The sequence below is a fragment of the Poecilia formosa genome, unplaced genomic scaffold (genome assembly GCF_000485575.1).
Source record: "Poecilia formosa unplaced genomic scaffold, Poecilia_formosa-5.1.2 Scaffold452, whole genome shotgun sequence".
Taxonomy (NCBI): domain Eukaryota; kingdom Metazoa; phylum Chordata; class Actinopteri; order Cyprinodontiformes; family Poeciliidae; genus Poecilia; species Poecilia formosa.
In genome coordinates, this window is record NW_006800391.1 from 335556 (window position 1) to 345479 (window position 9924).

Here is a 9924-nt window from a genome sequence, read left to right on the forward strand (position 1 = left end):
TTTTTTACTGGTATGTGTTTATTTTGATGTGAATAAAGAGTTGTAATCAATCCATCCATCCATTATCCAACACGTTTATCCCTAGTGGGGTGGAGAGGCCTGCTGGTGCCCATCTCCAGCGGTTACCAGGCGAGAGGTGGGTTGCCCTGACAGGTCACCAGTCCATTTCTCACCACCAAATACATGTGTTTTTCAAAACATTTTAAAAGTTTAAATGTATTTTTTAAAAATCTGTAGACAACTTTAGCTTAAAAAATATTTCAAAGTAGATTTTTACTCACAATAAATGTAGTCCCGTGACAACTGATGGCCACAGTAAAACAGAAGGTGAATCCTTTTGGCAGAATCTAAGTACGCAACCCCCCCACTCACCTCTCAAGATGGAGGAAAATGATTGATTTAAAATTAATTTGTTTTCTTGTTCTACAAGTTTAAAAAAGTCTGAAAACATAAGGAGTGAATGTAGATTAATTTGAATGCAGTCTCTTTTCAGAGCAGATGCTGCTATTGAAAAGTAGAGCTGATGTTGAAATGTCATCCACCTGAAGCTGGTTGGGGGGCAGAAACTACACTGCAGTGTTAAACATGTCGAAGCTTGTCCATTTGGTGCGACTGTGGTGTTGATGATGATGAGGCTGCATAACAAACAGACCTTTTTCCACTTTAAACAACACAAATCATGCTGTTTGAAGTGTTTGTAAAATGTAGGGGTTTTAGAATGTCTGCTGGTGAATGGTAGTTGGTCTTAAAGACTTCAAAGATCAGGTCCACCTTCATTAAACTGTGATGTAATATCAGATTAGGCACATTTGGATACAGGACGTTTGTAAACTCTCCAGAAAAACCCTTCTATAAGAGGGATTATTTATTTGTAAATCAGACAAACATATACATGGTCAACAATAAGGACAGCAGAAAAGGGTTTCCCTAAAATATAAAGTTTTATTAAAAAAAAAAAAAACAAAGCAAGGAAAGAAAGATAGAAACATAATTCATATTTAGCATGCAAAGGACAAATAAAATTATTATTAGTTTGTTAAACTACAATAAAGATGTAGCTGCATCCATCAAGGCAGGTGATGAACTAAGCCTTCAAAAATGAAAAATGCAGCGGATTGAACAGGAGGCGCTAAAAATAAAACCTCTGATAGCTGCGGACGCAGCAAAGCTGTTTTGCGGGAGTTGGGCGGGGCGAAGATAGTTAGTCTGCTGTCTGCCAGTTGTAAATTATTTTATTAGCCTACATGTAAATAGTTTAGAGCAGTGGTTCCCAAACTTTTTCACCTGGGCCCCCCCAGGTTGTTACCAAACATTTTCTGCCCTCCCCCCTCCATGGATTACAAATAGCTGCCTTTTTGAACGACGTTTGTGGGGGGTGGGGGGAATGTACGTAGCCGAACATTGACAACAACATCAGTAGCCTAAAGGCTACTTGTTAAGCTTAAGGTGATGTGATATTATGATATTAGCTAGTCATCTTTTAGCTAGCTACCTTTCCACCTGCATCCAACAGCTTTACTCAACTCAGTCGGTTAGTTTGGGGGAAAAACTGTGAAAGGTTTTTTGCGTTTTGCTGCCATGATTCTAACACACCTGCGTAGCTCTGCACAGCAGCAGCAGGTCTCCTTCACTGCCGCATAGGTGTAAACCCAGCGCGAGAGTCTTCTTCTTCTTCTTCTTCTTCTTCTTCTTCTTCGGTTGGCAAACAACTTATAGGTGCATTACCGCCACCTTCCAGACTGGAGTATAGATGAGATATCCTACCACTATAATCTGCCCATAATACCCGACTTCCTAAGAAAACTAAAAATGCTGTTAAATTCCTCAGACGATTTTTGCAGCAAATTTTTAATATCTAATTTATTTTTATTTCTATTTAACTCTCTGATTAACACCCCTCTTTCCCAAATATACTTATTACATTCTAGAAAATATGCTGCACTGTCTCTGACTCTCCACAATAACTACACAAACATGTACTATGTTTATTAATTATTTTCAAAGTACTATTTAGCCCCGTATGTCCAAACCTTAATCTGGATATAACATCCTCTTCTTTTTTATTCCTATTACCTTCCCTACATTCCCCTTCTTTTTTTGAATGCTATAAAATCTTGCTTTTTCTTCTCTATCCCATAGTTCCTGCCATTTCTTTTTAATATATATATTTTACTTATACTTTTGACCTCATTTTTGCTTATTTTGATATTAACCTCAACATTATCCCTTTTTGCTGCACTCTTAGCAAATTTATCCGCCAACTCATTTTCTACTATTCCATTGTGAGCAGGAATCCAAATTAACTTAACCTGGGATCCATATTTTTTATTTCTAAAAATTTATTGATTAATATCCAATATGATATCTTGTATTATTTCTGAATTCTGTTCTAAAATACTTATTAATGCACTACTTGAATCTGAACAAATCAATATTTCATTCTTTCTTGTTTCCTCACTCCATTCTAGAGCCATTAATAGCTCACCCGTGTAAACTGTCAATCTATCTGTTACTCTTTTATTTTTCATAATATTTAAGTCCGGAATTATAAATGCTATTCCAATTTTATCATTTAACAATTTAGAAGCATCTGTACATACTTGTAAATACTCAGCATATTCTTTATTTATATACCTTTCCACCTCTTTTTTTTCTATTTGTCTGCCTTTTCCCAATAAGCTTAAATCATCTTCAGCTTTTCCACTTAACCAAGGTGGAGTATCAGGAATACTCACCACAGGACTAATTAAATAATGATTTATTCCTATCTCACTTATCTCATTATTAATAATCCATCCAAATACTATTCATTTTTTTATTTTTAACTTTTTCTTGACAAGGTTGTAACATAACATTTGGAGGATAATTTTCCTTATGTCCTTTAACATTTGCCCAATAATTTATGGCTAGTTGTTTTCTTCTGAACTCTAGTGGCATCTCACCCATTTCAACTTGTAAAGGTGATACTGGGGTTGTTTTCATTGCTCCGCAACGAATTCTTAAAGCCTGATGCTCGAGCGTCGTAGCGCTCATGTTGCGTTTAAAGGCGGCTCTGAAAAACAAGTTACCACATGTTAACAACGGATTAAACAGTTTTAACTGCTGATAAAAGTGACAGAGGGCACAGATATGGGAAGTGCAGAAGCACCTACTGTATCAAATTGACATAGGAATAACAGAGAGTTGGCCATTCTAAGGTAATTCATTCAGAAGGCTTCTCGCCCCCGCCCCCCACCCTGCAATGGCACGGCGTCCCCCCTAGGGGGCGCCCCCCACAGTTTGGGAACCTCTGGCTTAGAGGAAGCTAGAATAATGTATTCTTGCCTACGTTGTCAAGGTGACATGCGCAGTAGAGTGGCTGCTGACGCAGCGTGACGTCGACTGATAATCCCTCTATATCGATAATGATTATTATTGTTTTAATTTGAAAACAAATGCTACAGAAATAGCTTCTCATTTGTAGCTACATAAAGTTTAACTTCATTTACAATTCTGTTTCTCAGAAAGCATAGAGACAACTGTGTTGATATTCTGATGTTGTTTTCATCTGGTCACTGATATGTGAACTGTATGATGCATGATGTATTTATTGTCTTATCTGCCATTGCAGGGGGCGGGGGGAAGCCGTCTGAATGAATTACCTTAGATTAAAATAGTTTACACTTTTAAACTAGAATAGCACTCTGTTGCTCAACAGAACAAATTCAATGACAGTTTTCAGAATGACAGATTTGGTCTACTTAGGCTGTGTGAGCATTATGATATATTTTAAGGTCACTCTAAGGTCACTCTATTTAACTGAAAACTAAAAGTTATTTATATGTAACTAAAAAAACAAGGCCATGAAATGTAAGTCAACAGTCAAGATGATTACCTGATTTGTGCCAAACAAAGACTATGAAGAAATCTAACAGCTATTTGCTACCATCCCATGAGTTATGCACAGAGAGTTACGTTGTGCTAGTAGCAAGAAAGGCCAACTGTTGGTGTCCATAAAACATGCTTCCAACAGCTTCACAGGGACAGAGTGAGTATTAAGAAGAGGATGGACAAACAACAGTAACAACTTGCATTTCATCACAAATCTCACTTTAAGGATAACACAGAGGTCTACTTTGAAACTTAAACATTTTATTTTCAAAACGTCACGTACTAAAATTTCAAATAAGCAGATGGCTAGTGGAGGTCAACATGGCTGCCTCAGCTTTCTTTCCTATTTTACTACATCAACTCAGTCAGTCAAGACCTATAAAGTATTTTCCTTTCTTTTTCTGAATAAACAATAATAGCAAACATTAAGGAAATTGCAAGAATTTTTTTTATTTAGATTTTTTTAAAAACTTTTCTGAAAATGGATTTGATCATTGGATTTACTAATGGTGCTCTTTGTCAATTATCTGGTAGCTAAATAAATACTTCAGCATGGGAATGATAACTTTCTATGTTGAGTAATCTGTTTGCTACATGACACTAATGCTGTGAGCCACTGACTGTAGGTTTAGTTCATTTTAATTTATGTATATACCAGCAGTTCACACAAAGCCTGTTTTCCCTATGAACAGGTTCAATTTTCAGTTCAATTCAATTTTATGTATATAGCACCGATCCAAGACAAATATCAAGTCACATGTCTCAGGTCCAATTCATATCCAGTTCTACACAATTCAGATCTGGTTACAATTAATTTTAATAAAGTGAAAATAAGAGCTATTCAAATTCAAATACAGATTCATTAACAAGAGGAGTCTGTATATTATGAAATATTTATCAGTCAAAACAGTTTTCAGTTTCTAAAAAAATGAAAAGTTTTGAATTAGTATTAGACTTTTAGATAGTGAAACAAGAATTCAGCCTTTGCCATGGAAACATTGCTTGAGGATAAGTTTTATATATGTTTTGATGAGACATGTGGACTGAAATAATTGGAATATAGTTTGCTTAAGGGAGGAAAACGTGTCCACCTCTCTAATGAAACTGACAGAAGATACAATAGATAAAACAGCAGAGTCTACTATGGTCACAATTGCAAAAGAAATAATGATTAAAAATGCTTTTTTGTTTTTAATAGTTTAATGCTGTGACATAATGCATGGTGAAATAGTTTGAGATTTCCCATAAATTTCACTGCAATCTAATCCTGCTGTGCTCTCATTTAATCAACAAACCTTGGTGTTGTGATACACCTGCAGACTCTCCTTGTTAAACCTTTAGCTCTTTTGACCTGTGAACTGCACCTTGTTACAGCCTATCTGAAAATCTCACACACTCTTCCCAGGAGCTTCTTCTTGAGCTCAAATTTTCACTCCTCGGCAGTTCTGGGGGGCCCTCATTGTCTCAGCCTGCAAGCTAGCTGGCTAAGCTTGTCAGTCCCTGCATCAGTTTCTGGGCAACTTTAGACTAGTTCACTCTTGCTCAGTAGCTCCAGAGAGGCTGAGAGGAGGGGGAACACCTACTGCTGGTGCTGAGATGGGGATGGACCTCAGCCAGTGCTGTATGTGAGTGCCTGCATGGAAACCATTTGAAAGCAGCAGAGGCAGCAGAGCTGGTAGTGTTGCTGGAGTATACTGGTTCAGAGGTTGGGGGATTTTTTGCTTTTGATTTATGTTTGGTAAAAGTTGACAGGAGTAGAAACAAAAACAAAATAATTTAATATCATGAGCTGTATGGAGCTCTTCCATGTGGTTATGGATGTTTTTATTTGCTTTTGTGTGTGTGTGTGTGTGTGTGTGTGTGTGTGTGTGTGTGTGTGTAGGTGTGTGTGTGTGAGTAGAGTGCTTATGAAACCTACAGGACTTACATGCAACAGCTAATACAACACTAAGTTCTGTTGTTGTTGTCTATGACTGAAGCTGCAGTTATTTATGGGCTGCAGAGTAGAAACAGTTGCTTAATATTTGTACTGTTGCTTTTCCAGACAGTTTGTGCTCTCAGTAAAAGAGATATTTTATGCCATGAATCTTAAAGTTTTCATTACATTTCTTCTCTTTCTTTCTTTCTTTCTTTCTTTCTTTCTTTCTTTCTTTCTTTCTTTCTTTCTTTCTTTCTTTCTTTCTTTCTTTCTTTCTTTCTTTCTTTCTTTCCATTTCTAACTAAATTAAGGTAACTTGGCTCTATTTTCGTTTTTTGTATTTGGGATTTGAAATTCGGCTATATTCTATTAGGCCGGTTTAAAACGAGAGGGAAGCGCCTTGAATATAATAGGATGTGTAAAATGATTACCAGGATCAATAGCAGCTCATATAACTCCCAGCCAAGCTTCATCCTCCCCTCTGCCGCTCTTTGCTTTTATTCCGGGAGTAATTTAAAGGTCAGTAGCCTACCTGTCTGGGGTGTTTCTGTTCCAAACATTCGATCGACTACATGAGGTCAGTGCTAAAGATCGGATTTTACAGACTTTTTAACTGCATATTTTCCCTTTCCCCCTTCTATTACGGCTCCATCCTCTTTCTCCTCAGTCTCCTCAACTTTTGTTCCTCGAAGCTTTCTGGGAGTGATTTTCTCGATTAAAATATCAAAATAAAGGAATCGTCCGGTGAGTGCAGATGTTTTCAATTATTTATATGGGGGAAGAGGAGAACTTATTTGTTTTCTTTGACCTGAGGGTCACAGAAAAAAGAATTATTAATAAAGAATCATTATTATTATTATTATTATTATTATTATTATTATTATTATTATTATTATCAAATATTATTAACGTAGTTATTTCGAAAAATATGTTTTATAATTATTATTATTATTATTATTATTATTATTAAAAAGGGGGCTTTGGGGGCACAGCTGATAGCATGTGAACGAATTGTAATAGTGATCCAGCTAAAAGAAGGTCAGGCAACCGCGGGTCCAGGGAGCAGGAAACAGTCAGCTCCTCATGTGACAGACGGTTATAAAATATGTCTTTCATAAATGCTGGATGCACTGTAACAATGCGTAAAATCACCTTTCTCCACGCCCAGCTTGTTCTTTTCTTTTTGTTTCCGAAAACGAATGAAAATAGAACAAGAAAAGAAGTAAAAATGTTATTTAGAAACTCTGCACAGACTTGCATAAAAACAGACTGAAAGTCACAATAAAAGTATGAGTGTTTATGACCAGAAGAGTCAGAGTAATTTCCTGTGACCCACATGAGTGGGATCCCATGCAGTCGGATGAAAAATGTCGATTTCCACAAGGAACTGACTAGCGGTTCTGGAAGCCAAGATTCAGGACTCCATCCTAAACACAACCCGTTGACACATGTCTGCCATCGACAGGAAAATAAAAAATAAAAAATCACGGACTGCATTTTACAAGTAAATGCAGTCAACTTGTAATCCGATAAGCTAATTTCCCCATATATTGCAGTCTTCCCACACCACTCAGACACTGAAATAAAAAATAGCTTACTAAGGACTTGGTAAATGAATAACTCGTTTCTTCCCCCAGTCGTAGTGAGCAGGTCCTTGAGTCCATGGAAATGCTGCTTTAAAAGAAAAGTTGCAAACGGGCACATTCCAAGCTCCTACCTTCTACCCACACCGAGCCCGTCCTCTCATTTAAGCAGCCAGCAGCCGCTGCTATCTGTTTTAAAGTCGGGCCGTTTACACACAAGCAAACACGCACACACTCTGTTGGGTGCGAGGGACCTCATAAATCTTACGTAGCTATAAACGACAGCGGTAGCGTCCTGAATAATACAAATAGAGAGCAGGCAAGTTGAGGGAGAGAGATGGAGCTGCTGCTGGGCTGGGAAAAAAGATCGCAGAAGACTTTGTTTTCGTTCGGTTTGAACGTCTTCACCTCCATACAGACGTGTTTTTTTTTCTTTTCTTGTAAAATCACAATTTCAGGGTGATATTTAAAATACATCTATCTGTATGCTTGGAACGAACAATTTCAGTTTGTTGGTTTGTTGAGTCGAGCTTGAAGGAAGATTATCTGGATATAAATTGGATATTGTGCCGTGAAAAATGTTTTAGGATAAGCGACCAAGAATTCCTAAATGTTTTGGTGATTTAAGAACAATTTGAATTACTTTTCTTTACTTTTCACAATTATTGTGTTAACTTTACTTTTCTCGTTCTACTTGTATTGCTTATGTATAAGTTATGGTACGGTAGCACTATTTTTTATTTTCAGTACAACTTTGTGACTCATCATAACACTAAAAGGTTACAAAGTAGAGCATCATGTGCCACATATTTCCAGGTCATTGCGCACTGAAACTGAGCTCACCAAGCGATCTAAGAGATTCTGATAGTAGGGTTGTAGTAGGGCCTACTACAGTAATGAAAATGAATGAAATCATATCATTATTATGTAATTGTTCTCGGGTAATCCTAGGTGATGACCAAGTTTGAAACATGACTGAGTGGCGGCAGGGGAAAGTTTGTTTTAAACCGGCTGTTAAGAGATGCTACGGGAAAGTAAAAATGATTAATTTCCGAGTCGTGTGCCAGAGTCACAACTGTGTAACTGTCAGCTGTAACGTGTGTAAATTGTAAAACGTCATCAGAAGTTATGGTGCCGACAAGAAAGTAACCCAAGCAAGGAAGTGTGGTTAGAGAGGCAGCATCTAAATGCGCGTATTCTTTCCATGCAGTTCGTTAGCATAATTTGTGACTGACGTTTGATGAGGGAGTCATTGCGCCCATGCGTCCAAGTCCCTTTATTTTGTTTCTGTCTTGAGTGTTGTTGGTGCCTATTCGTGCGTTTTGTTAACACAAAACTAAAACATCAGAATGCATGAAGAATCAGGAGCAATAGCTCTGTTTGAAGGCTGTGTTGGCTCATGCTCTTAGCCGTGTACACCAGACATCCCTGCTGCCTACCGGAGACCGACGCCGTAAAACCCAGAAAAGGACGTTTAAAGAAGGAGAGACTTCAAGATCAAAGAGATAAACGAGTGGAACAAAATATAAAGAACGCAGATAAACACCCAAAATGCCATGGGGTAACAATGTGTTTCTCAGAGGTTGTATTGCTGGTTGACTGACTGACTGACTGACTGACTGTCTGGTTCGCTGGCTGGCTGCTTGTACAGAGGCTAAGAAGAGAGAAATTTGAGGCCATTGTTTTCAGCTCGAAGCGGTGAAGGTAGCGTTGGTGCCGGGGCGGAGGGTGGCGGTGGAGGGGGCGGGGGGCGCGAGCAGGCAGCAGTAGACTCCCGGTAAGCTCGATCAGCTCATGGGCTAGCTAACCCGAACATAGCCTGCAAATTGCGAGTGTTCATAAATCCTCTTCACCGCCCATTGACGACTCGAAGCCAGTTGTCGCTCCCACTTGACAGCCGCTCGGGGTGCCCGATCTGCCTGACGCGTTGTGCTGCTGCCGCTGGTCCAGGAGACTGTGTTGTTGTGGCGAGAGGCTGCGCTAGTTTGCAGCCTGCACCGGAGAAGTCGCGGGTTGGGGAGAGGAGGCAGGCATGAGGACAGCAAAGCTACCGGCTTTATAGTTAATTCGATTATTTCTTATTGATACTGATCAAATGGAATCTTTGTGAGGACGTATGATGCGGCGTTGCTGTGTCCGTTCCGGAATGGACCGGGACTGCCGGTGCTAAGGAAGGTAAGATACATCACTGGCAGTCTGTCATACATAAAGTGAACCCAAACTGAAAATCTAGCAGTTGAATTTAGGCTATCTTTCCCGGCTGTTGGCTTTGTGAGCGGCGGGTGGCTGGCTCAGTGATTTATGGGCCGTATGACTTGAATCCTGGTTCAAGAAGAGTTCACAATGCTTTTAGCTGCTGGACCTAGCAATCCCCTTCTTCACTCGGTCGTCCATCTCTGTCCTCTCTTCTGCTTCTCCTTTTTATTTTGTGGAGCTAACCCATATATTTATGCAAAGCAATGTAGACCATTTTTCTGTTCTTACTTCATGCTTTGTCCGTCAGCATTAATGTGATCATCACCATGCTAATAGGCCTGTTGTTTATTTATATAT

General features: G+C 38.7%; 1 protein-coding gene across 9 annotated transcripts in view; it reads left to right on the forward strand.

Annotated features, from left to right (window-relative positions):
* Positions 1-9924, forward strand: part of hoxb3a (homeobox B3a) — a 71288-nt gene that overhangs the window by 51952 nt on the left and 9412 nt on the right. The window contains exon 1 of one of the 9 annotated variants that reach the window (XM_007577754.2): positions 8560-8932. The exons of 7 other annotated variants lie outside the window; for them this stretch is intronic. The gene's annotated coding sequence lies outside the window, so the exon portion shown is untranslated. Of the gene's footprint in view, positions 1-8559; positions 8933-9108; positions 9547-9924 lie in introns of those variants that run through there. One more of the 9 variants, XM_007577750.2, reaches the window with a different exon arrangement.